The sequence below is a fragment of the Pleurodeles waltl genome, chromosome 5 (genome assembly GCF_031143425.1).
Source record: "Pleurodeles waltl isolate 20211129_DDA chromosome 5, aPleWal1.hap1.20221129, whole genome shotgun sequence".
NCBI classification, from domain to species: domain Eukaryota; kingdom Metazoa; phylum Chordata; class Amphibia; order Caudata; family Salamandridae; genus Pleurodeles; species Pleurodeles waltl.
In genome coordinates, this window is record NC_090444.1 from 1,414,761,856 (window position 1) to 1,414,789,809 (window position 27,954).

A 27,954-nucleotide genomic window follows, 5' to 3' on the forward strand; every position below is an offset into this window, starting at 1 on the left:
GGCCCCAGCCTTCCCTCGGTTTTCAGAGAGCAGTTTTTAGCCCAAAATGTTCTAAGTCCCAAGTTCTGGATGTTGCCCATCTGGGTACCTTCAGCACCACAACCAAGGGTCCAGGACAGGTGGGACACCACCTGGGGGGTTCAGGACACACTCATGTTGTGTCTAGGTGCGGGTTCAGGATGGTGGGTGACTTTCATGTTACTGTGACTCTGATCAGGAACCCAGGAAACTAGGGGGGTGATTCTAACCCCGGCGGTCGGCGGAGAGGCGGCGGTCGGACCGCGAACAGACCGGCGGTCCAAAAAATGGCATTCTGACCGCGGCGGTCACCGCCGCGATCGACCGCCACTTTCCCACTCCGACCGCCACGGCGGTCATGACCGCCGGGCTGGAGTTTGCGCACTCCGGCCCGGCGGTCGACCCAAGACCGCCAACCGCATCATGACCCTGCTTACCGCCGCGGTTTTTGGCGGTCGGAAACCGCCATGCGAACCATGGCGGTAGGCACTATCGGGGCCAGGGAATTCCATCCCTGGCACTGATAGGGGTCTCCCCCACCCCCCACTACCCCCCACGAGTCCCCCCCCACACCCTCCACCCCCTGCCACCCCCAGAGATGTTACAAACCCCCTGCCCCCCCCCACCCCGACATGCACATACACGCACCCCGACATGCACGCACCCCCAACATGCACATATGCACACCCCCTACACACACACATACACAACGGGGGCACATACCCGCACACATACATGCCAACATGCGCACCCGCCGAACTACACACATTGCCCATAGGCACAGCAGCACCCCCCGCCCGCATGCACGCACTCACACACCCCCTCTACACACCCCCATGCACGCACACATCACACAACACCCCCCCCACCCCCTCCCCTCACGGACGATCAACTTACCTTGCGTTGGTCCTCCGGGAGGCGACGGGAGCCATAGGGACGTGACCGCCAAACAGAAGACCGCCAACAGAAGACCGCCACACAGAAATGTGGGTCGTAATTCTGTGGGCGGTGTCCGGCTGGCGTGGCGGTGGAGGTTGACCAGTCTCCACTTTCCCGCCGACCGCCAGTGTGGCTGCTGGCGGTTTTCCGGCGGAACGCTCCCAGCGGTCGGAATACGCGCCGCGGCATACCGCCGCGGTCGGCGGTCTTTACCGCGGCGGTAACTCGGCGGTCTTGCGAAAAGACCGCCAAGGTCAGAATCACCCCCTAGCTCTTCAAGTTACTCTGGTAGTCATGGGTTCAGGTGAAGATGCAGTGCTCAAAAAGCAGGGCTGGCCTCCGAGGGTTCAAGACAGGCTCCATGCAGCAAAGCAGTTCTTCCACCAAAGCAGTCAAGTGGGAAAGGCAGCAAGCAGTCCTCAGAGTCCTTCCACAGGCCCAGCAAGTGAACTGAAGAGTGGCCTATTTTTTTTAACCTGGTGCCTCTTTTAAATTTGGCAAAAGGTTCAAGAGGTTTATCTTTGAAGTGTTTGGAATTTCCTGATCCCCCTAGCCTGGCTCCAAGCTGGCTGCAGCAACATGTGGAGGTGGCAAACTCCTTTGTGTTAAGGCAGAACACAGCTTATTCAGTAGCAAGTGAAGCTGTGCCCAGCTCCACTACCTCATCCTGCCAGCAGATGGCCCATTCAGGCACACCTAATCCCTCTATTGTGTGATGGTCTGGGAGGAATTCACAAACTTTGTCAGTTACACCCAGTCATGTGTCCAAGGGGAGGCTGCAGGCACCAAATGGCTAAGGGCAAGAAAATGCCAAATTTCTTTTGTAATTTCAAATCCGACTTTACCATCAAAGAGGATTTTTCATTACGTCATAGATACCAAACAGGAAATGGTTATCTGTCCTTAATCAAAAGTTAGAACTTATCAAATGTAAAAAGGCAGCCCAACTGGACAATTAGGATTCATATTACTAAAAAACGAATTTAGGAGTTTTTCACTACCAGGACATTAAAACTTAAAAGTACATGTCCAACCTTTTAATTACAACTTACCCTGCTCTATGGGCTAGCAAGGGACTACCATAGGGTGAAATATGCAATAAAGGGGTGTTTAAGGCTTGGCAAGGAAGTTATATTTCCAAGTCCAACTGGCAGTTTAAAACTGCAATCAGGCAACCCAACTGGACAATTAGGTCTTATATTAGTGAAAAACAAATTTAGGAGTTTTTCACTACCAGGACATTAAAACTTAAAAGTACATGTCCAACCTTTTAATTACAACTTACCCTGCTCTATGGGCTAGCAAGGGACTACCGTAGGGTGTCATATGCAATAAAGGTGTGTTTAAGGCTTGGCAAGGAGGTTATATTCCCAAGTCCAATTGGCAGTTTAAAACTGCATTCAGGCATCAATGATAGACCTGGGATATGATTTCAGTAGCCACTTAGGTGGGTGGCACAGTAAGAGCTGCAGGGCCACCAGTAGCATTTAATTTACAGGCCCTGGGTATAAGGTATACCACTCTACAAGGGATGTACAAGTAAATTAAATATACCAATTGTTAGACTTTTCATCCTTGGCGTGGTCTCCCTTAACTTTTTGCCTCTGTTCCCCAGGTTGTTGATGTGTGCTGGACTCTGATTTTACAGTTTTTTTTACTCTGGGCACTTTACCGCTGCTAAACAGTGCTAAAGTGCAAGGGCTCCTGTTTAAAATATGTACGTAATTGGTTCTCCATGATTGGCACATTTGTTTTACTGTTAAGTCCCTAGTAAAGTGCACTAGAGGTGCCCAGGGCCTGTAAATCAAATGTTACTAGTGGGCCTGCAGCACTGGTTGTGCCACCCACACAAGTAACCCTGTAATCATGTCTCAGACCTGCCACTGCAGTGTCTGTGTGTGTATTTTTACTCTGTAAATTCGACTTGGCAAGTGTACCCACTTGCCAGGCCTAAACCTTCCCTTTTCTTACATGTAAGGCACCCCTAAGGTAGGCCCTAGGTAGCCCCAAGGGCATGGTGCAGTGTATGGTTAAGGTAGGACATTTAGTAATGTGGTTTATATGTCCTGACAGTGAAATATTGTTAAATTTGTTTTTCACTGTTGCAAGGACTGTCTCTCTCATAGGATAATATGGGGGCTACCTTTAAATATGATTAAAGCGTAGATTCCCCTAGAGAGTAGATGGACATGTGGAGTTTGGGGTCCTTGAACTCACAATTTAAAAATACATCTTTTAGTAAAGTTGATTTTGAGATTGTGCGTTTGAAAATGCCACTTTTAGAAAGTGAGCATTTTCTTGCTTAAACCATTTTGTGACTCTGCCTTGTTTGTGGATTCCCTGTCTGGGTCAGTTTGACAGTTGGGTTGTTTTTCACCTCGCACTAGACAGTGACACAAAGGGGGCTGGGGTGTAACCTGCATTTCCTGATTAGCCATCTCTGCTAGGAGGGAGGGGTGGAGTGGTCACTCTCATCTGAAAGGACTGTGCCTGCCTCTGACAATGCTGGCTCCAACCCCCTGCTGTGTGTCTGATGCCTTGCCTGGGCAAGGCAGGATTTCACAAGTAGGTGTGAGTCCCCTTTGAAGAAAGGTGACTTCAAAGACTAAAATGGGTATAAGAAGGGCACCCAAATCCACAGACTTTAGAAACACTTCTGGAACCAAGAGGAACCTCTGCCTGGAGAAGAGCTGATAGCTGAGGAAGAAGTGCTGCCCTGCCTGTGACTGTGCTTTGTGGAGCTTTCCTGCAGTGCTGCTTCTGCCAGAGGAAGAGGGCAAAGACTGGACTTTGTGTGCCTTCCATCTTGTGAAGAAATCTCCAAGGGCTTGAGTTAGAGCTTGCCTCCTGTTGTTTGAAGTCTCAGGGACAGCAAAGACTTCTCTCTGCCAGCACCTGGAGTCTCTGGAGAGACTCCTGCTCTGACAAGTGGTGCCCTATCCAGTCCCTGGGCCCTTGAAAGGAAAGCTGGTGGAAATCCAAGGAACTCGACTTCGGACGACTCTGGACCGACGCCGCTGCTGAATCCGGTAACGCCGCCTGCACCTGACGCGTGACCTTCGCTGGAACGCGACACTCTTCGCAGGCCCGTCGCTGCAGCAGCCCCGCTGAAGTCCGCGACTCCGTGGAAGTCGCCGCACCACGTCGTGACCAACGCCGCTTGAAGTGCACGGATTCAACGTTTCGCACAGACGCCGCGATTCCTGACTTTGCGCCTCGGCTTGTTTTCACTCTTCAGGTACTGTACTTGGGGGTCTACACGACTCCGTGTCTGGTGCCGCTGGTGTCGGCTTGTTGGGAACGACTCCTTCACGACGCTGTGTTAACATCTCATTGAAGCATTTTTGTTTCTAAGTGCTATTTTTGAGTTTAATCTTTAAAAATTCATAACTTGACTTGTGTATGTCGGATTTTTGTAGTTTTGGTCTTGTTTTGTTTAGATAAATATTTCCTAGTTTTCTAAACCGGTGTTGTCATTTTGTAGTGTTTTCATTAAGTTACTGTGTGTGTTGGTACAAATACTTTACACCTAGCGCTCTGAAGTTAAGCCTACTGCTCTGCCAAGCTACCAAGGGGGTAAGCAGGGGTTAGTTGAGGGTGATTCTCTTTTACCCTGACTAGAGTGAGGGTCCTTGCTTGAACAGGGGGTAACCTGACTGTCAACCAAAGACCCCATTTCTAACACCAATCAAGTGTGAACCAATTTGATCATGTTTGCAGGAGTGAGCACTTTACCACTGGTTAGCAGTGGTAACATGCAGAGCGTCCAAAGAACAAAAAAAACAGATTTCAGCTGGAAAATGGGGGTAAGTATGGGGGAATCACAGTAAGGCTGTTGGGTCTAACTGGTTAAATAATTGTCCTGGAGGACTAGGGGTAACAGCCAATCTCTGCTGTAAGGAGTAGCAGAACTTGGCTCAGGATCAGAATATTGCACTTATTCCGCCAAAAGAACAGGTCCGGGAACTGAAGGTGAAGATTGAATCTCTTGAATGAGTCCTACTTGGTGACAAAGAGGCAAAGAGTAGAATGCTGTACTGCATATCCAAGGGCACCACTTCTATTCCCCCACTTGTTCAGCATGCGAAGGACCTCGACCTCTCAGACCGAGGTAGTAAACTAAACAGCATGCTCTGGTCGAAGAAGTGGAGGAAATAAAGGGTGTATCCCTTGCAGATTAACTGGACAATGCAGTGATCTGGAATTACCATCTCCTAAATGGCAGAGAAACGGAAGACCCTCCTCCAGTCAGAAGCTGGTTGTGTAAAGGGGGTTAGTGACAGAGACTTTGAGGCAGCAGAGCAAACGTACAAGATGAGCAATTGATCTACTGTGGACAATGGTGGTGGGGTGGTTGGAATGGCTGCCAAGGTTAGCACAGCTGAAACTGTGGGGCTCTAGAGTAGCGTTAAAATTGTCTTTGTTGATGAAACTGCCTTATTATGGAGGACAGACCCAGCAAGCGTGCCGTGGCTCTGTTGTTCCTTATGTGCTCCAAGAAGCAGTTGGCATTCTCACTGAATAACTATTGAAGGGCATGTCTATGATCACGCATGGACATCTCCACACAAGTCTCTGGAATTTATGCAAGCATGGTGGGAAATGTGACACCTGTGCCCATAAATTGGGCCCAGAAGTGAACAGCATCTATGCCCCACTTCAGGATTTCTTTAGTAACATCCGAACAATGATTGACCAAATGTATAAGTTACTTATCTTTGGTACCGAAATATCTGGTAGAGACATTCTAGTTGCAGATTCTTTACCTTTGAATTCCACAAGGCATCAGACTAGATCTGGAGATTTTTCTTCAAGCAGTACCTCTGCACGCCGTCAGATGGTGTTGGTTGACGGGCATCGTCGGCATCGTGCTCGCCATGATGTCGTCGCAGTCGTATATAGGCGCCACCCCGGCGCGCTGACGTCAGTTTCTTTTCAGGACTTTCCACGCCAGTAGCGCGGAGCCATGAAGAACACATAGTGGTACGCCAAAACTAAGGCCCTTAAGGGGAGGTTCCTGTCCCTAGAAATCAGTTCGCTGTGCAGTGAGGATGGGTGGGTCGGTAAGCAATCTGCAACTAGAATATGTCTCTAGCAGATATTTCATTACCGTAGGTAAGTAACTTGTACATCTGATGAAGACTTCTAGTTGCAGATTCTTTCCCTTTTCAATAGATACCCAAGCAATACAATCCCCGGTGGTGGGCTGCGAACCAAGTTCACACCAAAAAAGTCCTGCAGGACCAAACAGCCAAAGTAGCCGTCCCTTCGGACCTGATTGTCTAGGCAGTTGTGTTTGGTAAACGTGTGCAGGGATGCCCACGTTGCTGCCTGATAAATATCCAGGACTGGAACGGCCTGTGCTGTGGTAGCAGCAGTAGCTCTGGTGGAGTGAGCTCGCAAACCTTCAAGGAGTTGCTTTTTAGCCAAAGTGTAGCACATTTTGATGCATAAGAGTACCCATCGTCAAATGGTCCTCTTCTGCACCGCCTTCCCCTTCTTTGCACCCACATATCCCACAAAGATTTGATTGTCCACCGGAAGTCTTTGGTACGATCAAGATAGAACGCCAATTATCTTTTGGGGTCTAGACGGTGGAGTCTTTCCTCTTCATGAGAGGGATGTGGGGGTGCATAAAAGGTAGGCAAGGGGATGGACTGTCCGACGGGGAAGGGTGTCACTACCTTAGGTAGAAAAGAAGCCATCGTGCAAAGCACCACTTTGTCAGTATGTATGGCAAGAAAAGGTGGCTTAGATAACAGAGCCTGGAGTTCACTAACTCTGCGTGCAGAAGTAATGGCAACTAAAAAGACAGTCTTTATAGTTAAGAGCCTTAAAGGACAGTTGTGAAGTGGTTCAAACGGGGTACAAATAAGGTATGTTAACACCAGGTTGAGATCCCATTGGGGCATGATGAATGCGATAGGAGGAAAGAGATGTGTGAGGCCTTTAAGAAACCTCCCAACTATAGGAGATTTAAATAAGGAAGAATGAACTGGTAACCTCAAGAAAGCAGAGATAGCAGAGAGATATCTCTGCCTCTCCCATGTGACCACCCCATCCCAGGAGTAACGCACCTGTTACGACCATAAGATCTGGTTGGGAAAAGGAGAGGGATCTGCTCTTGACCCAATCCTGATTTGTTAACCACCACTGCAAGTCTTTCGCAGTCCCTTCCAAGATTTGGACCTTGTTGGAGAGATTCCCCTGATGCTGTGCCCACTGGAACTTCAGGTCCGACTGTAGAGCCAGCAGATGCCATCTGGCATTTTGAACCAGCAGGATGCAGGAGGCCATGAGGCCCAGCAGCCTCAGAGTCATTCTCACCGAAATCCAGGACAGAGGCTGAAATATCGGTATCATAGCCCGAATATCCTGGACTTGCTTTTCTGGCGGATACGCCCGAAACTGCATTGTATCCAGAACAGCTCTGATGAAATGGAGAGTCTGAGAAGGAGTCAGGTGTGACTTCAGCATGTTGATAGTGAACCCCAGTGAATGCAAAAGGTTTTTCTGGAGGTGGAAGAGGAATGTCTGGGGCGAGTTCGTCTTCAACAGCCAATTGTCGAGGTAGGGAAAGACTGGGACCCCTAACTTGCGCAGATGAGCTGCCACCACTACCACCACTTTTGTGAACACCTGAGGGGCACTGGTGAGGCCAAAGGGGAGCACAGTAAACTGAAAGTGCTTGTGACCTACCACGAATCGTAGGTAACGTCTGTGGGCCGGCAAGACGGGAATGCGGAAGTATGCATCTTGCAAGTCCAATGCTACTATCCAGTCTCCAGGGTCCAGGGCAGATAGGACCTGAGCCAATGTCAAAATTTTGGGAAGAAATTGAGGGACCAAAGATCTAATATAGGCCAAAGGCTATTATCCCTTTTCGGAACCAGAAAGTATTGGGAATAGTAACCACTACCTACTTCTGGCAATGGAACCCTCTCTATAGCTCCTTTGTCCAAAGGTGCTTGGACTTCCTCATGGAGAAGCGCCATATGATCCTCCGATATCTGATTGCAAGAAGGTGGCATGGCTAGAGGAGATGTCTCGAAGGGGAGGGAGTAGCCGCTTCGGACAATTTGGAGGACCCACCTGTCTGAGGTAATGGATTGCCTTTGGGACAGCCTCTGGCTCCCTGATCTCTGGGGGCATAGTATCTCGCGTCCGTGCAGGGGATGTAAAGCATGCACGGGTCAGTGTCCAGGGGGGAAAGGACGCGGTTGGTTGCCCCTTCCGTAGCCACAAAAGGGGCGAAAGGTGGACTGCTGAGGTCTAGGTGCGGGTGCGAGGTTAAGGGACTGGGCCGTGGCTCAGGAATCCTTAAAGCGCTTGAGCGCCGAGTCCGCCTTGTCTCCGAAGAGATGTGTGCCATCAAAGGGCATATCCATCAAGGATTGCTGGACATTCTCTGAAAAGCCCGATGTTCTCAGCCAGGCGTGGCGTCTCAATGCAACCAATCTGCCCAGAGAGTCGGTCATATCCAGTCCACAACGAATCATGAACTTAGCTGCATCCCTCCCATCTGTTACGGCTTGGGAAAGGACAGTCCGGGCCTCCTCTGGAACTGTTTGCAGCACTTGCGAGACCGTATCCCAGAGATTATGGGAATAGCGACCCAAAAGGCATGCGGTGTTCACGGACCGCAGTGCCAGACTGTTGAAAACAACTTCTTTCCCAAATTATCCAGTCTTTTTGATTCCCTATCCAGGGGAGCGGGAAGGAATGGGTCAGATGAAGATGAAGTCTGGATGACAAGGCTTTCAGGCGTGGGGTGTTGGGTGGGGAATTTCGGGTCTGAAGTCGCAGGCCAATGGCGGGCAATCGTCCTATTCACAGGAGCTCCTGTGCTGGGTCAGGACCAAATACCCAAAAGGACGTCAGTCAGTGCTTCATTGAAGGGTAGAAGCAGCTCAGAAGAGGAATACCCTGGCTGAAGCATGTCGGTTAGGATGTTAGGCCTAACCTCCACAGAAGGTAGCTCGAGGTCCAGGACCTCAGCCGCCCTTCTCACCACCATAGAATAAGAAGCACCCTCCTCCGTAGCCCTGCTAGGAGGAGAGAGCATACCAGTGTCAGGGGAGGTGTCTAGACCACTGGCATCACCCAAATCCTGCACCCAGTCCATTTGGGGGTCAAGCTGGTATTCTAAAGGGTCCAGAGTCCCCTCTATACTCTCCCCATATCCATACACACAAGAATAAGGGTCTGGATCAACCCTGGGCGAAGGAGAGCCCACAGAGAACGGAATCTGCATCGACCGACGTCGTTCCGGGTCGTCAGTATGAGGTTGGGATCTACGTCGATTGTGAGCCCAACCGACGCCGGGAGCGTCGACATCTGACCTGACGACGGGAACGTCACTGTGGCACGACCGGCATCGGGACGGATCTGCGATTGGATCCGGAGGGGCCCTCTGGAGCGGTGGCCGAAGCTTTGAAATCAAGGGAACCCCAACTGACTCACCTGTGCCCGAAGACGCCGAATGTGGGTCGGACCGACCAAAAATGAGGCACATAGCCTTGTAAAATTCCTTCAGTTGGGCAGGGGTGGCTCTGGCTCCCGGGAAGTTGGGGACGTGCGGGGCCGACCCAGAGGAAGGCTCCGTTGACGGAGGCCTAGAGTGTTGACGCTCTTCCCAGGTCGTATCATCCAATTGACAGGGGGAAGTTGAAGAACCCTTGTCCTTCTTCGACTTCTTTTTGTGACCTGAATGTCCAGATGACTTGGAGGATGAGGAGTGGTGGTGGCTCAGCAGCTGGTCCTGAGACCTTCTTCTCGAACGGGAGAGTCGATTGTTGGGCTGCCATGAGCTTTAGGTACCATTCCCTCAAAGCTTTCGGGTTCATGGCCCAACACTCGGAGCAGGAATTTGGGTTGTGATTGCACTACAGGCACCAAAGACACATGAGGTGTCAGGAGTAGCCGGGCTTGAATCCGGACTTGCAGGATATCCCTCAACGCAATCCCTCAACGCATCCACAAACTTGTCAAAAATTTGGACAAAAGTGTTGGCGTAGTAAAAAAATGACTGAGGTAGCTCTCTCCGGATCTGCGCATAGGCTGGCGCGAAAAGGAAAGATACTGACGTCAGCGCACCGGGGTGGCATCTATATACGACCGTGATGTCATCACAGCGAGCACGACGCTAACGACGCCCGCGGAGGCAACCGACACCACCTGACGGCACACAGAGGTACTGTACTCAAAGAAAGATCTCCAGATCCAGTCTGACACCTGGGGAAATTCAAAGGTAAGGAATCTGCAACTAGAATTCTCTATCAGATCTGATAAATACTTCTTGTGATCAGGTAGACTGGTGATATCTGTGTCAATTTCCTCTGGAGCAAGGCAAGCATTTTTAGCTGTTTGGAGGGCAAGGTAGCTCGAGGTGAGTACTTTTCTGCTCATAGAGTTCAGCCTTTTGGACTCTCCGTATGTAGTGGCAGTGGAAAATGCAACTTAGTTTAATAAAGCAGAGAAGGCTCTGACCATTAGACTCTGGTGAAAGTGTGATAAGAAGCTTGGATTACAAGGGCCAGACCTGTGCCTTTTAGTAACTTACCTATGGACTGCTGGGCGCCGGAGAGTGTTTTTTTTCTCCAAGCAGCAGTATAGATTCCAAAAGTGCCTAAATTAAGGGCAGCAGAGGTTTTCCATTAAAATATTACATTATGCTTTTCTGTTACAACAAATTGGTACAAAAGGAAGACCAGAGTGGTGAGGATTACGACCCCATTTAGAGCAGGGTCCAAGCCACTTGCATTTTGTGAGGATATTTGTGGCCTTGGAAAAAGAATGCACAAAATGTTCATCATTAAAGCATGCCAAATTTCTATTGGCACTTGGATGATGTCAGTCAACGTTGTGGGCTTTCAAAGCGGTGTTGAATGCACGGAACCTAGGAGGTTACTGACTTTCTTGGAGGTTGGAGCCTGTGGAGATCAGGGGCAAGGAAACATCAGAGTCACTGGTGTCATCCAATCCCCAGGATCAAGCCCGTCTTTCGGCAGTGGCCAAAATTGGTAACAGACGATCTGAAAATATTAAGAATGGTTAATCGGAAGATTTCAACCAGCGTAAGGTAGCCCGATGGAGTCAGAATTTCAGGTTTCCTCTTTTTTAGCATCAGAATCAGGTCCGATAACTAGCAGAAGCGGGGCTTCTAGAAAACAGCCTCAAGACTATGAACAGTCCCAGGAGAGCAATTGTTTCCTTGAGGGAATAAAAGGATTTCTCCTTTCTACATCACTTTTTGTGTGCTGATCTTTTGGGAGATCACTCTTTATCAGTGACTTACCTGAAGCGGAAAACGTAGGTGTATCCCTGCAGCCAAGGCCAAAAACAGCTTGGCCTCCAGCTTCCTAATGGCCATTGGGTGCATTAAGTAACAAAAGTCAGAGGCTCTATGACGTCACAAGAAGGTATCAAAGTGGGTCCAACAGGTGCATCATATAGCATCTGCAACAAAGTTTAAAACCGGGTATCTTGGTAGGACATAGTCACAGCTGAGAAGAACTCTGCACTTGCGCCCATGAGGCACAGGAAAAAGCAAACTGGCGCCAGTATCCTGGCTGGGGCCTTAGGTTATGTACCCTGATGTTGGTACCCTGGGCACAGGCAGTTTTGGCTGTAGATGAAGGGTGCCAACAGGTGGCACTAAAGAGCTGTAATTGAGGAATACGTTTAAAGCTCCAATCTAGAACCTGGAGGATATTCATGACTTGCAGAATCTGTGGAGATGTGTATCCCTCTGAATTTAAATGTGTGTATCATTAGCACCTTGAGAATTTCCAAATGCATCTTTTAAGACTCAGTATATTAGCTTCCTCATTAGAAATACAAAAAATGCTGTAAAACCTTTGAATTTAAAGACAGCTTGAAAGGAAAATCCATTTATATTAACGCATTGGACTAACAGGAGTCTGACTTTCCTTCCCTTTTTAGATTGATTTTGGATTAAGTCTCTTTGATTTCTTTTTTTATCTAGTAGAAATGTATGCTTGTACATGTAACATGATTTAGAAAACACTTTATATGGAAGGCTGAAGAGATCATATGTGTTCTGTACAGGATGACTTCTGCATCACCACTATCTGCAAGAAATATTTAAATAATGGTGATGCACACTATCCCATTTTTTTATGTTTTAACTCTAATAAGTGTTAGTATGTACTAACTTTCTTCTCGTAATTCAACAGGAGCGATGCACTCTTCTGTGTCCTACCACCTTCACAAGTGATCACACTTACAAGAATATGAAGTCCAGTGGTAGCAATGGGGAAAAGGCTCTACCACTGTTACTCACTACTTCTGTTGGTCAAGGATGGCTGTAGGATGTAGTGTATATCAATAAGGTAAAGACATATCTAAAATAACTTGCTCTAGGAGTGGCCGACGCCCGCACTACCTCCGAAGGTACGGGTCACGACCAGTGGCTGACACCAGGGAGTGGGTGCGAAAATCCTCGGATGCGTCGCACTCGAGGATTTTTTTTTAAGCCCTGGGAGACACGGAGGAGCTTCCGTGTCTCCCCCACCCACCCCTTTGTGACATCCACGCTGACGTCACAGTGTTGTTTTCCCCATCGGAGCAGGAAGCGCCCGTAGGTGGTCAGAGGGGCCTGGGGGTTGAGAGACTTTGGAGCCCAGTGCCACAAGAGAGACGTATCATGGGCCACTGAAGGAGCCCGGAGATGATTTTGTGAGCGAGGGGCCGCAAGTGAAAGGGAGTGTAACCAGCGGATGGTCATAGTTCCGGGACACCAGAGACTAACCTGCCGCAATGAAAGGTGTGTGGTCGGGCGGCAATCCTGGGGCGTAGAGAAGAGTGACAATGCCCCCGGATTTGTGTGTGGCAACTTAGCTGGCTATTGCCGGTGGACTCTCTCGTGAACCCGTACTTGTACATCGGTTGGGGACATCATCATGGGACAGGACAAATCACTGCAGCAAGCGGTGGCACAAAGGCGCATCAACCAATTTACCACGGGTACAAGTGGGTCCGGGTGGAAGAGCATACTGCAGGTGGAGGAGAAGATCCGCCGGCGGCATCAGGAGATTTGATAACTATCTCCCAAGCCATCCAAGTATCCCAAGCAGCTGTGGAGTCCAAGATAGGGGAAGTAAGGGTGGATGTAGCCTTGGTCCGGCAAGACCTCCACAACGCCACAGCTCGAATCACGGATACAGAATCGAGGATATCTACAGTTGAAGATGATGTGACGGCTCTCAAAGCGCAGGTCTCCGCACTGACTTTGCGCACGTCGGAGCTCTATTGAAGAGCCGAAGACGCAGAGAATAGGTCCAGGCTTAACAACCTTTGTTTGGTAGGCCTTCCAGAGACCACAGCAGCTTCTTCTCTGGTCACCTTTTTAGAAGACTGGTTCCGATCCTGGATGCCAGTGGACCGTCTTACACCATGGTTCGCGATTGAGCGCGCCCACAGGGCCTTACAGGCAAAGCCCCCGCCGGGCTCTCCACCCAGGCTGGTGATGCTCCATCTCTTCAACTTTAAGGACCAAGACGCTATACTGCAGGCAGCCCGATCTAGGGGAGACCTTTTTTGCAATGGGACGAAGGTCCTCCTTTTTCCTGACTACACTAGGGATGTGCAACAACAGCGCCGCTCATTCACCAAAGTAAAACAGAAACTGAGGGCAATGAACATATCATATCGTCTCCTGTTCCTAGCAAAACTCCGGGTGGTCCATGGAAACAAAACACATTTCTTTGAGCAACTGGCTGAGGCATGGACTTGGCTGATGGAGGAGGTCCCTCTTGGACAATTCAACACAGGGTCAAGCCTGAGATGTGAAGGAGTGCAGCAGAGCCAGCAACAAAAGCGGTCGTCTGGTAAGCGCCATTGCACGCGCTCCAGGCGACACAGGACACAACGGAGCTCCTGCTCGGCTTCCCCCTCTGAGACTCCACACAATGAACCACAGATCCAGCGATCACTGGAGGGTCTCAAGGGCGTAGGGGACCATCTGGAACTACTCGGGACCCGTCGGGGTCCCTAAATGACTTGGATCTGTACCGCAGTCCGGCGCTGTAACTTTGCAGGATGATGGATTATCTGGGAAGGTGCCAATTGCCTGGATGAGAGACAAATATTGCTTACGATAAATCACCATTAACTTTGTTTTCCCTTTTCGATCCGGCATTATGGAGGGGTCCACCACTGCTCAAATAGTTAATGCTTTACCTTACTGTGTTAGAAAGTGAGGTGAATTACATGGGCAACAGATGCTTCTGGGGGGAACTATGGGGTGGGGTGGGAGTTGGGGGGAAGGGGAGTTTGTGTCTTATTCCAAGATATGTGTTACTATTTCCTACCATTTCAGTATGTTTGTGTTTTGTTTGCAAGTGCAAGGGACAGGCGACTCAATGAACCACTTGACAGAACAGGGGCGCTCGATCCGTTGCGAAGGGGACACCACAGGGGGGAGCTCCAAACCAAGCGGCGGCGTATCCGGGGAACTGCAGTACCGAATTTCAAAGCAACCATTCCTATGGGTCCGACACAGATCATCTCATGGAATGTTAATGGTCCTTTAGACAAAATTAAGCGCACTGCAGTATATGGCTTCATACATCGATACCGACCTGAGGTGCTCCTGCTACAGGAGATGCACCTCTTGGGGGATCATTGCCCCTTTTTGGCCCGTAGATGTTTCAACAGATTGTACCATGTGGGGTTTGCGAGCAGGTCACGAGGGGTAGCTATATTACTGCATCGTTCATTCCCAATAACGAAAATCCAGGTATGGAAAGACAGACAGGGACGCTATGTGGCCATTACTGGAAAGGTGGAGGGTGCCACGATTAATTTGGTTTGTGTCCACTCCCCTCCCGCAATGGTGCGAGGAACCCTTAAGAACCTAACCCAACTGCTTCTCGACCTGCCTCCGGGGCTAACTATGCTGGGAGGAGATTTCAATGTGGCCCCAGATCCTGCTGTAGATGTGGCTGGTCCACCTTCAACTTACAGGCAAACAATGGCGTCAGGAATCACAGGATGGCTTATGGCGATGGGGCTTTGAGATGCCTGGCGGGTGTGGCATCTGAGACGGCAGCAGTTTACCCATACATCGGTGGCTCACGGCTCGCAATCTAGAATTGACCTGGTGCTATTGCCAAGTACGGATTGCACCTGCCTCTTCCATGTTGATATGCTAGCTAGGGGAATTTCCGACCATGCCCCAATCTGGTTCGTTGTGGGCCAGGCCCGGTCATTGACCTGTTCTATGTGGTGATTAAATGCATGGTATTTGCACGTTGAGCAATTGCGACAAGCACAACGCAAATACTTCACTTTAAACGAGGGGTCCGTGGCTTCTTCGGTAACCTTGTGGGCGGCAAGCAAGGTGGTCCTACGAGGTGCGGCCAAAGGCCTGATCCATGAGCAGGAGCACTTGCGAACCCAAAGAATTGAGTGGTTGGAATCACGAGCGATGGATTTGGAGAGGGAGCATGATGTGAGACCCAGCGAAGAGGTGGCGCGTCAGCTCCTATTAATCCGCAAGTAAATCCGGGATCAGTCTTTAGAGGCCACAAAGCACATGTGGAGGGCTACTACTGTGAGGATCTACGGTTGGGGGGACAAAACCGGAAAACTACTATACTGGATGGTATCTCACCACCGACCCTCTAAGAACATCCCTGAAATCTATGACGAGAAAGGGGGCTGCATCGAAGGTCACGCGGAGATGGCGGAGGCCTTTGTCCGGTACTACCAGACACTGTATTGGGTGCTGACACAGATTCCTCCGGGCCAGACTTGCCGGCTGCTGGAGGAAGTTCCCCTTCCGCCACTGCCATCTGCAGAGATGCAGATCCTAGATGAGCCTGTTGGTGCGGAGGAGGTCGGGCGGCTATTTCTGCATTGGGAGCGGTGAAAACTGTGGGTCCTGATGGCTTTGCATTGGAGTACTATAAAGCGTTCAGGGAAGATTTGGTGCTACATCTACTAGCACTTTTTGTAGAGGTAGGAGAAAAAGGGTCATTCCCGGAGGAGCTAAATATTGCCACCATTATGGTGCTACCTAAAACCCAACCCCGTAACTGCAATGTGCAGATTATAGGCCGATATTGTTGATTAACAATGAGGTTAAAATCTACGCTACTATTCTTGCAGCTCGTCTAAACTGGAACCACAACTAATACACCCTGACCAATGCTGGTTTATGGCAACTCGTAGCACCCTGCCCGCTGGTTACCCCGAGACCTTGCTCTTCTTTTTATAGACTTTGAGAAAGCCTTTGATTCAGTAGACTGGGGGTTTCTCTTTTTGGTGCTCCAGCGAGCAGGTTTTGGACCAAGATTTTGCTGCCTAGTCAGAGCATTGTATGCTAGGCCCTCAGCTCGTGTGCTGGTTAATGGGACCCTGTCCTCAGTGTATGCAGTTCGTTGGGGCATGCAAAAGGGGTGCCCCCTGTCCCCTCTTCTATCGACTGAGCCATTAGCTCAAATGATCAGATCAGATCCAATATATTGTGGTTGGAGATGGGTGTTCTACCGGGAAGACAGGATAGATTTATTTGCCGACGACATCCTACTATATATGGAAGAGCCCAGTATATCCAGTCCACGGAGTCTCCACCTGTTGCGGCGCTATGAGCAGGCATCGGGACTTAAAATGAACCCTGCCAAGTCGGTGTTGGTACCCCTGGCGAGTTCCTGTGACCGTTTTGATTGGCAGGACAGGATACCCTTACGTAGTCTCAGCTTAAAATATCTTGGTATTTGGGTAATCCTTCTGCCTGAGCTGACGTGAGCCATAAATCTGTCCCCGCTCTTGGCCTGCATCAAGACGGACCTGCAGAGGTGGGAGGCTCTGCCGTTAAATGTGCTGGGCCGTGTGGTCCTATACAAGATGTTGATCTTGCCAATACTGCTATATGTATTTCAGAGATTTCCCCTCCCAATCCCACGTTCCTGGTTTAGAGCTCTAGAGAGTGCCACCACACTGTTTCTTTGGAAAGGGGCCGGGCATCGAGTGGCGGCACAACATTGCCAGAGAGGAATATACGATGGGGGGTTTGGGTGCCTCAGATCCTTATTTATACTATCTGGCGTCCAATGACTGGTTAACGGGGGGTGGACTGACCAGGCCTTTCAGGTAGAGTTGGAGATCTTGGGCTTCCCACGTATTCCAGATGTGCTATACAGAGCACCCCTTCTACGGGACATGGAAACGATAACTAAGGTGTTTTTTTTGGCGTGGTGCGCTGTGTTAAGGCATACTCGGTGGAACGCTGTTGTCACCCAGCAGACCCTGTTTTGGAGGGGGAAATGGTTAAGTGTGAAGGCGGCCCTTGAAGGGTTTGAGGATTGAAACCTGTTGGGTATTTCATTAGTGGGGGATGTGTGGAAGGGGGATGTACTGAAATCATTTCAGGAACTGCAGGCAGACTTTCAACTTACTCAAACGCAGTTCTTTAAATACCTTCAGCTTTGACACGCTCTGGGAGTGCACTTGCAGATCGTGGGCGCTCTGCCGGAGTTCAGCCCTCTCGAGGCCAAGCTGCTCATAGGGAGTCTGGGAGGAAAGTGTATTTCTCAGGTCTATAGGATGTTAGTTAATAATGCTTCCGGGAACCTGGACTCAACTAGAACCAAATGGAAATCATGGGTGGGGACCCTAGAGGAGTCAGAATGGATGGAGGCTTTGATGGCTCCGAGGGTGTTGACGGTGTCAGCGAGACTTCGCGCAGTGCAATTCTACTATTTACACAGAGCATATCTAGCACCAATTAGGCTACACTGGGCTGGTCTGCTCTCTACTGCTCAATGTCCACGGTTTGCAGGAGAGCCGGCGGATTTCTTTCATATGGTCTTGTCCTGTCCAGTGTTGTAGAGATACTGGGGAAAAGTAGTCCACAAGCTGAGCAAGGTGATGGGGCAGGAGTTGCAGATGTCCACAAAACTAATCCTGTTGGAAGTGATGGAGGAAATAGGGGGAGTGCGAACGAAGCATGCCCTCGCGGGTATGGCTCTGCTGGTTGCAAAGACAGGCATTGATGCTGCCGGGAACTCTTCTGTGGGTCCGTCAGTTCAAAAATGGAGGAGGGGAGTGGACTGGTGCACAAGCCAAGAAAATCTGGTGTACGAATCCAGGGGTTGTCCTCAAAAACATGGGGGGGTTTGGGGATGATTTCTAGGAATGCTGTAGCAGGCTAGGAGGGGGCTGTGACTCTCAATGTGGTGATAATCATTGAATCGCCGTTTGTCTCCTGGAACGTCTTACTGTAAATTGTTAATGATGCGCTTGAGCTCACTGAGCTGTCTGTGTCAACTGTCTTGCACTTCTATGTTTTTAAAAAAAAAAACTTGTTTATAAAAAAATATGTTTCCTTTTATGCCACAGCATAAGCTTTAGTAACTGTAACAACCCCCAGTCTTATAATAGTTCATATACATGTTCAAAATAATTAAAAGAACACTTTGTTTAAAAACACAACTTTCTGAATGCTGTTCAATATTCCCAATGTCCTTCAATATAAGTCTACAAGAAATCAATGAGCCAGGCTTGGCTAGGTAATCCTAGATTTGTGTAGCAAGCCTGGCTGACGCAACATTATAACATGAACACCTAACAGAGGTGCCATGTGCGAGAAGGGAAGGTATACCCAGATAACTAAGATGGCTCCTTTCTCTTCTGAACAGGTGAGAGTTCATGGTCTACTGGGATTGCAGTTCATTTCCTGAACACTGCATTGTACCGCATTTGTCAAGCACACAACCTCAGTCCAGACATGGATTACACTTTGCAATGCCTGACAGCCTCTCTGTATGAACAAGTTTGGCAAATTACTCCCCTGTGCTCATCCAGCACCAAGCAGTAGGCAATGCTTCTAGCCCCACTTCTTGACAGTGCTCCGCCCTCCTTGCAGGCTGCCGTCTCAGAAGCGGGGATACCAGTTTGTCAGGATGTTTGCATAAAATGCTTGAAATAAATACTGGCCTTTAACAATCCAACGTGTAAAAAATGTGGGCACTGGTTGAGGGGAGTGGAAGCCCCATTCAGGCAGCAACCACAATCATTGCAGTGTGCAACAAAAGTCACAAAATTAACCTATGTTTAACCCTTTGGAAGTTTGATACAAAAGCAGTCCGGCTTAACTTAAAGGCAATGTGTAAATTATTTATGCAGCACACAACGAGTAATAGTATGAAAATACCACAAGAAAACATCCACATTTATTGAGTGAAATAGAACACATTGTAATAAATAAAATGACTAAAAGGACAAAAACCCAATCACCAGAACAGGAGATATTGAATTTCAAAATTCTAGGTAAATATAGCACTTAAAAGCACAAAGCTCCACTCATATTAATCTGGTCACGCTAGACCATGGAAAAGTTCAAGCCGACCGCAATGGAGCGTTGTCCAGATACAGATCAGTTTAGTCTGGCTGAAAAAGTTACCTTTTCCAAGAGCGGGTGGAGGGTCCAATTTGCCATGGTGAAAGCTGGGAGGAGTAGGAAAAAAATTGTGAATGCTTGTTGCTGTAGTAAGAAGATCCAGAAAGGCCTCCCAGATGCTTGCTGCTCGAGCTTCTCATTGGGTGTCTATTGTGGTAGCGCGAAGTGCAGATCATTGGCGTCATTGCAGTTGGCACAGTCTTGGTACGGCAAGCCTGTTCGAGGTCTGAGGGGATTGTGAGGGAGTGAATTATAGTTAGCCTCGGGCACAAGTTCTAGTTTCTAGATATAAGTAAAACTATAACTGCTGACTTTCTTTTATTTGTGTGTGTAAAATCTGAACCCACCTATAACATTCCTGTAACCTTTGTTTTTTTTTCAATTAATTTCTAGGTTTTTTTATAATGTAAAGTAATATTTTATTACCATACATTAATCCAACCGCCCGCAGCCAACCCTCCAGCATGTACCCAACCTCACGCTGTGGGTCTGTGTGTGGGAGTGGGAGTGGCTGTACGGGTGTGTGACTGGGTGTGTGTCATTGAGTATCTATAAGTAGTCTTTGTGAGGATCACAACATTGTCATCTGTCAGTCTGACAAGGGCAGCAATGTTGTAGTTCTATTTACATCTGCCTACCTGAATGAAGCGTTGAGACAAATGAACAACAGTGATTATTATGTTATTGTATCACGTGATGAGGTAGATAAGTCCAATGGCAGATATTATGGTATGTTAAATGACTGGAAAAACTGTGTTTTAATAGAATGGGAGGAATATCTTTTTCTTTCGAACTAAGCTACCTATTTTGTATTTATTGCCTAAGTTTCACAAAGACCCTGATAACCTCCCAGGTAGGCCGATAGTGTCCTCTAGGGGGTCCTTACTTGAGAACACATCCCGTTACATTGACTATTTTCTACATCTATTTGTGACTTCTCTCCCTTCTTACCATCAAGACGGTAAGAATTCCTTATGTGGATGGATGATATTTCTTGGGAGGATGACTACATATTGTTTACTTTGGATGTCAGAAGCTTTTATACAGCATAAAACACAGTGGTGGCATCATAGCATGCAAACATTTCATAAGGGCAAAATCATTGTCATTGCATCACCACACTTGAAAGATTATGATCATGATACAGACCTGCCTGGCGAATAATTACTTCTGGTTTAACATTAAACTGCATAGACAGATCCAGGGTACGGTGATGGGCATCTGCTTTGTTCCCAGCTATGCCAACCTGTTTATAGGGTGGTGGAAGAAGCAAGAGTCAGCAACCATAGATGAGTTCAACACATACGTCATCCTTTGGACCGGGTACATTGATCACCTGTTACTAATGTGGAAAGATAATAGGGACCAGGCATCATGTGTTACTGCAAGATTAAACTCCAATAAGCTGAATCTGAGCTTTAAGGCTACTATGAGTGAGGTGAGAGTGGATTTTTTAGAACTCAGATTAACAGTGGAAGATGCCAAACCAACATCCAGACTGTTTAGGAAACGTACAGGCAGGCAACACCCTTTTGCATGCCGATAGCAGCCATTCTACAAGTCTTATCAACAGCATTACTTATAGGAAGTTTTTAAGGGCACACAGGAATTGCACTATGGACAAAGGTTTTAACTTAGAGTTTGAATACATGCCTATTTAGAGAAAGAGATACAGCAATAAATGTCTTGTCCATGGCCCTTTCTAAGGCCCAAAGTGTTAACAAGGATAGCTTTCTAGTGGATACAAGGGGACTGAGGGAACAACCCATCAACCTCCAAGACAACCATGTAAGGTTCATTACCACATTCAATAGTAAGGATGGGGCAGTAGAGAACATCTTAAGGAAACATTGGGACATTGTAATGACCAAAGTGTCTTTATCTGACTTTTTTTTTTTTTTAAATGATCAAAAATCATCCCACAATCAATTCAGGAGAAGGGTCACACTGAAAGATAGACTCAGTAAGAACAAGGTGGTTTCCAGTTACAGTAGACAGATGGATAGGTCCAAAGGTTTTCACACGTGTTCTAATTGTAAAACTTGCAAATTTAGCCAGAACACCAAAAGAATAAGGGGCATATTTATACTCTGTTTGCACCGAATTAGAGTCATTTATTTTTACTCTAATTCGGTGCAAAACTAACTCCTTATATATACTTTGGTGCAAGACCCCTCTAGCACCAAATTTATGGAGTTAAAGTCATTTTTTGAAAGTGGAGACCTACCTTGCCTTAATGAGATGCAAGGTAGGCGTTCCCGTGCAAAAAATGACTATGGCCTTAACGCCATATTTAGGGGCATATTTATACTCTGCGGCATATTTATACTTTGCACCGAATTAGCGTAATTTTTTTACTCTAATTCAGTGCAAATCTAACTCCATGTTTATACTTTGGTGCTAGACCCATCTAGCACCAAGGCCCTGATTTATACTTTTTTTGCACCGCATTAACGTCATTTTTTGACGCAAAAGTGGCGCAAACTTACAAAATATTGGCCCTTATTTATACTTTTTGCTGCAAAACTGCACTAACTCAGTTTTGCACCAAAAAGTTTAGCACTGGCTTGCACCATTTCTGTGCACCAGCCAGGCACCATATTTATGGAATGGTGCAAGCCGGTGCAAAGGGTAGGCTAGAGTTTTAAAAAATGACTTTGGTCGGGTGGGGCTGGCAGGGTAGAAGAAGAGGGTTTAGCACCAAAAAATGGCTTTAGGCAGGTTAGAGAAAAAAAAAATGACTCTAAGCAGATTAGCGTCATTTTATGGTGCTAAACCTACCATGCCACATGACTCCTGCTTTAGAAAAGGCAGGAGTCATGCCCACCACCCCAATGGCCAGCACAGAGGACAGGGGTCCCCTGAGCATGGTCATTGCACCCTGTGCCATGTATGGGGGCTCATTTCAGGGCCCCCTATGGCACTTTCAAAAATAAAATGCACTTACCTGTACTTCCCTGGGATGGGGTCCCCCATCCTCGCAGTCCCTCTAGTGTGGGTGGGGGTGCCCCTGGGGCCTAGGGAGGGCACCTCTGGGCTTATTCCATGCAGTTCCACCATGGAAATAGGCCCACAGGTCCCCTAACGCCTGCCCTGACCCAGGTCTTAAAAAATGGGGCAAAGCAAGCTTTGCCCCATTTTTTGACCCCTCCTCCCTCCCTTGCACCATTTTTGCATGGGAGTATAAATATGGTGTTAAGGCCATAGAGTCATTTTTTGCACGGGAACGCCTACCTTGCATCTCATTAAGGCAAGGTAGGTTTCCACTTCCAAAAAATGACTTTAACTTTAACTAGATGGGTCTAGCACCAAAGTATAAATATGGAGTTAGTTTTGCACTGAATTAGAGTTACAAAAAATGACGCTAATTCAGTGCAAACAGAGTATAAATATGCTCCTTAGCGTCAAAAAATGATGCTAATCTGGTCAGAATCATTTATTTTGACTCAAAACTGCCTAACGTCATTTTTTTTTAAGCTAGCCTACCCTTTGCACCGGCTTGCACCATTCCATAAATATGGTGCCCAGCTGGTGCTAAAAACTGGTGCAAGACGGTGCAAAACTTTTTGGTGCAAAACTGCGTTAGTGCAGTTTTGCACCAAAAAGTATAAATAAGGCCCTAAGTTACTTACCTTTGGTAACGATTTATCTGGCAGAGACATATTCTAGATGCAGATTCCTTACCTTAAAATTTCCCACAGGCATCAGTCTGGATCTGGAGATTTTTCTTGAGCAGTGCCCCTGCACGCTGTCAGGTGGCATTGGTCGGCTCCCTGTCAGTTGTCGGCGTCCTACATGCCAGCCATGTCGTCTCAGGTCCTATATAAGCACCACCCCAGTGTGCTGATTTTCACTACTTTCTACACCAGAAGCGCGGACCCATAAAGAGCACTGAGCACTGGTGCATCAAAACTAGGACCCTGAAAGGGAAGTACCGGTCCCTAGAAATCAGCTCACAGAAAGGGGGGATGGGTTGGTCAGTAAAGAATCTGCAACTAGAATATGACTCTACCAGATAAGGCGTTACTGAAGTTCATCCGTTAGAGACTTTTAATTGTAGATTCCTTACCTTAGACTAGATACCCAAGCAATACCATCTCCGGAGGTGAGTCTGTGAACCAAGATCATACTAGGAAGTCCTGCATGACCGAACGGGCAAAGTATCTGCCCCTTTGGACCTGACTGTCCAGGCAGTAGTGCCTGCTGAACGTGTACAAAGATGACCACGATGCTGCTTGACAGATGTCTAGGAATGGAATTCTGCATCTAATGCAGTGCTTGCAGCTGTCATTCTGGTACAGTGAGGACACAAACGTTCTGGGGGTTGCTTTTAGCCAATGCCTAGCACATTTTAATGCAGAGAACAACCTGTAGAAAAGTGCCACTGCTGACATGGTTATCACCCTCCCACCACTTTTTGCCTAATGTTGATGCCAACTTTGATCGAAAGGGTGCTGGGATCCTGCTAACCAGGCCCCAACACCAGTGTTCTTTCCCAAAATCTGTACCTTTGTTTCTACAATTGGCACACCCATGGCACAAAGTTAAGTCCCTTGTATAAAATACCCATGGCACGAAGGGTCCTGTGGCCAGGGAAGGTGTCCAAGGGCTGCAGCATATATTTTGCCACCCTGGGGGACCCCTCGCCAAGCACTTTGCAGCTTTTGTGTGCTGAAGGGGAGAAAAAGGCAAAGTCTACATGGCACCCCTCTCAGGGTGCCATGCCCACAATCCACTGCCTGTGGCATAGGTAAGGCACCCCTCTAGCAGGCCTTACAGCCCTAAGGCCGTGAGCACTAAACCACAGGTGAGGGCATAGCTACATGAGCAATTTGCCCCTACAGTGTATAAGTCCATTCTTAGACATTGTAAGTGCAGTGTAGCCATATTGAGTATATGGTCTGTGAGTTTGTCATTATGAACTCCACAGTTCTATAATAGATTCACTGAATACTGGGAAGATTGGTATCAAAATTCTCAGCACACTAAACCCACACTGATACCAGTGTGGGTTTAATTGAAAAATGCACCCAGAGGGCATCTTAGAGATGCCCCCTGTATTTTGACCAAACTACTAGTGCAGGACTGGCCGGTCTGTGCCAGCCTGCCACTTTCAGACAACTTTCTGACCACTTGGGTTGAGAGCCTTTATGCTCTCTGTGGTCAGAAACAAAGCCTGTCCTGGGTGGAGGTGCTTCACACCTCCCCCCCCTACAGGAACTGAAACACCTGGAGGTGAGCCTCAGAGGCTCAAGCCTCAGGTTACAGTGCCCCTGAGTACTCCAGCTAGTGGAGTTTCCCGCCCCTCCGGACAAAACCCCACTTTTGTCAGCAAGTCTGGTGGGAAAATAAGGGAAAACAGGGAGGAGTGACCACCCCAGCTAGGACCACCCCTAAGGTGTTCAGAGCTGAGGTGATCCCGCTCCCTGCAAAATCCTCCATATTGGTTTGGAGGAAAGGGACCAATAGGGTTAGGTTTGTGCCCCCTTCCCCAAAGTGAGTGGACACAAGAAGGGTGTAGCCACCCTCAGAGACAGTAGCCATTGGGTACTGCCCTTTGACCCCTGAAACGCCCCTAAATACAGGTTTTAAGGTCCTCACTGAACCCAACTCATCAGAGTTCCTGGTGACCTGACAAGAAAGAAGGAGGACTGCTAAGCTGAACCTTCAGCAGAGAAGAAGGAAGACAACAACTAACTTGTCCCCAGCCCTACCGGCCTGTCTCCTGCTTCAAAGAACCTGAGCAAGAACAGGGACACATACAGCAGGATCAGTGACCTCTGCCAAGTTCGAGATGACTGCCTTGCACCCAAAAGGACCAAGAACTCCCATGAACAGCAGCCATGTCCAAGAAGAAACAACATCCAAGGTCTCAAACACCACTCCGAATACGTGAGTCCTGACCACTCTGCACCCAATGCCGACAGCCCATGTCCAGGTGGCCCAACCAATTAGAGAGGATCACCAGGCGATTGCGAGCAAGTGTCCACCCTGGGTTGACCTCTCAACCCCTCCACAACGACACCTGCAGAGGGAATCCCGAGGACCACCTGACCATGAAAGCTCTGGACAGAGATGTCAACATCTAAAAGACCACTGCACCCATAGCCCTCAGGCCTTGGAGAACCCGACATCTGCTGCAGCTGCGTTCAGCAGGCAGCCCTCCTCGCTGGCCAGCCTAAGTTTTACCCAAGTCGACCCCCTGGACCTCACCTGCAGCATCTGAGTGCCCCCGGGCTCCCCATGTGGAGAATCACTGGGGACCTGTCGCCTTGTTGGCACCCTGCACCTGGCCGCCCCAGTGCTGCTGTAGGTGTATGTTTGGTGCCTACTTGTGGCCTCACAGTGCTCCTCTAAATGCCCCAGCTCTGCCCTCCAAAGACACAGGTACTTACCTGCCTGCATATCTGAAACCGAGTGCCCCCAGTCTCTATGGGGGCCCATGTTAAATTTGCCTCCACTTTGACCTCTGCACCTGGCCGTCCCCTTGTTGCTGGTGGTGGGTGTTTGGATTGAACTTGCACCCCGACCTGTGGACTTCCTAAAACCCGGAGACTGAAACTGTAAGTTTTGTACTTACCTGCAAATCGATCTAACTTTTCTTCCCCCAGGAACTGTTTCTGAAAATTGCAGTGTGTCAACGTTTTAAACAGATTATTGCCAATATTTCAAAAACTGCATAACTTATTGATTTCAAGCAAAGTACTATTGATGTATGCGAAATAGGAATCTATTGAAGTACATACCTGCAACATAAATCTTGTGGTTCTAGAAATAAATTAAGAAAATATATTTTTGCTCTATAAAAAACGTTGGTCTGGAGTTAAGTCATTGAGTGTGTGCTTCTTCTATTGCTTGTGTGTGTACAACAAATGCTTTGCACTACTCTGTGATAAGCCTAACTGCTCGACCTCACTACCACAAAAGAGAGCATTAGCATGATCTACTTTAGTCTCTGTTAAACCTCTGGGGAACCCCTGGACTCTGAGCACACTATATCTCATTTTGATATAGCATGTAAGGAGCCATCTTCCTACATTGGTGGCAACAGTGGGATCTACAACTTTATATTTGCTGGACTACTCAGCCAATACCTGATCACACAACTACATTGAAAATTGCCTTTAGAAACTATTTTTTTAATTTGGCAACATTTTAAATTTTTTTAAAGTCCTGCTCGGGTCCTGGTTAAGTCCCCTTAGCATTTCATTTTAGATTTTAAATGTTAAAAAGTAATCCTAACTTTAGTAACATAATGAGCAGCTCAGAGGAAATGGTTGTGGAACTCAACCTCACCCCTTACCTCCATCTAGGGATGGCAGAGGTAAGGTCCCTCTGTAAGCTGAAGAAGATTAGAACAGGTTCCAATCCTACCAAGGTCAAGCTTCAGGAGTTCTCGGCCGAGTATACATAGGACCTCCCTGCTGAGGAGGAAGACCTCCACTCAGACAGGGATGCTAGAACTGAGGAGGATGACCTCCCCCCTCCTCACCTAACTAGGGGGATCAGGGTCCCCAGACCCTTATTTCCAAGGATAGTACTCACAGGACCTGGATCTTCCACAGGGGAGTTCAGCTCCTCTGGGAACATTAAGGGCAGCCTCCATGAAGAGGACCTCCTTTTAGCAAGGGTGGCCAAAAGATTAGCTTTGGAGCAACAACTCCTGGCCATAGAAAGGAAGAGAGCAGAAATGGGTTTAACACCCTTTAATGGTGGCAGCAATGTAAATAGGGTCAGAGAGAATACTGCTATCCCAAAAATCCCCAAAGGGATTGTCTCAAAATATGAAGAGGGTGATATCACCAAGTGGTTCACAGCTTTTGAGAGGGCTTGTGCAACCAGAAAGTTAAACAGATATCACTGGGGAGCTCTCCTCTGGGCTGTTTACTGGTAAGTGTAGGGATAGACTTCTCACACTGACTGGTGCAGATTCTGAATCCTATGACCACATGAAGGCTTCCCTGATCGAGGGCTTTGGATTCACCACTCAGTAATATAGATTTAGGTTCAGGGGAGCTCACAAAACCTCAAGCCAGTCCTGGGTTGATTTTATAGACTACTCTGTGAAAATACTAGATGGTTAGATAACTAGCAGTGGAGTGCATGACTATGGCAGGTTTTATAATTTGTTTATGAAGGAATACCTGTTATGTAACTGCTTCACTGACAAGTTGCATCAGCATCTGGTAGACCTAGGTCCAATTTTCCCCAAAAAATTGGGAAAGAAGGCAGACCATTGGGACAAGACTTCCACAGGGGGTGACCAAAAGAAAGGGGTCACAAAGCCTCCCCAATAGAAGGGTGGTGAGACACCTAAGGACAAAAGCAAAGAGTCTTCACAAGGGCCCCAAAACCCTGCACCGGAGGGTGGGCCCTGAGCCTCTTCACAGTCCACAAGTGGATACAAGGATAAAAACGTTGATCCAAAGAAGGCCTGGTGTCACTCCTGTCAACAGCATGGACACTAAACTGGAGACATGGCCTGTCCAAAAAAGAATCCCCCTAGCACTGGTCCAGTTAGTACTAGAATAGCCACTCTCCAGGTGGGATCAGCAGTGTGCCCAGAGCAA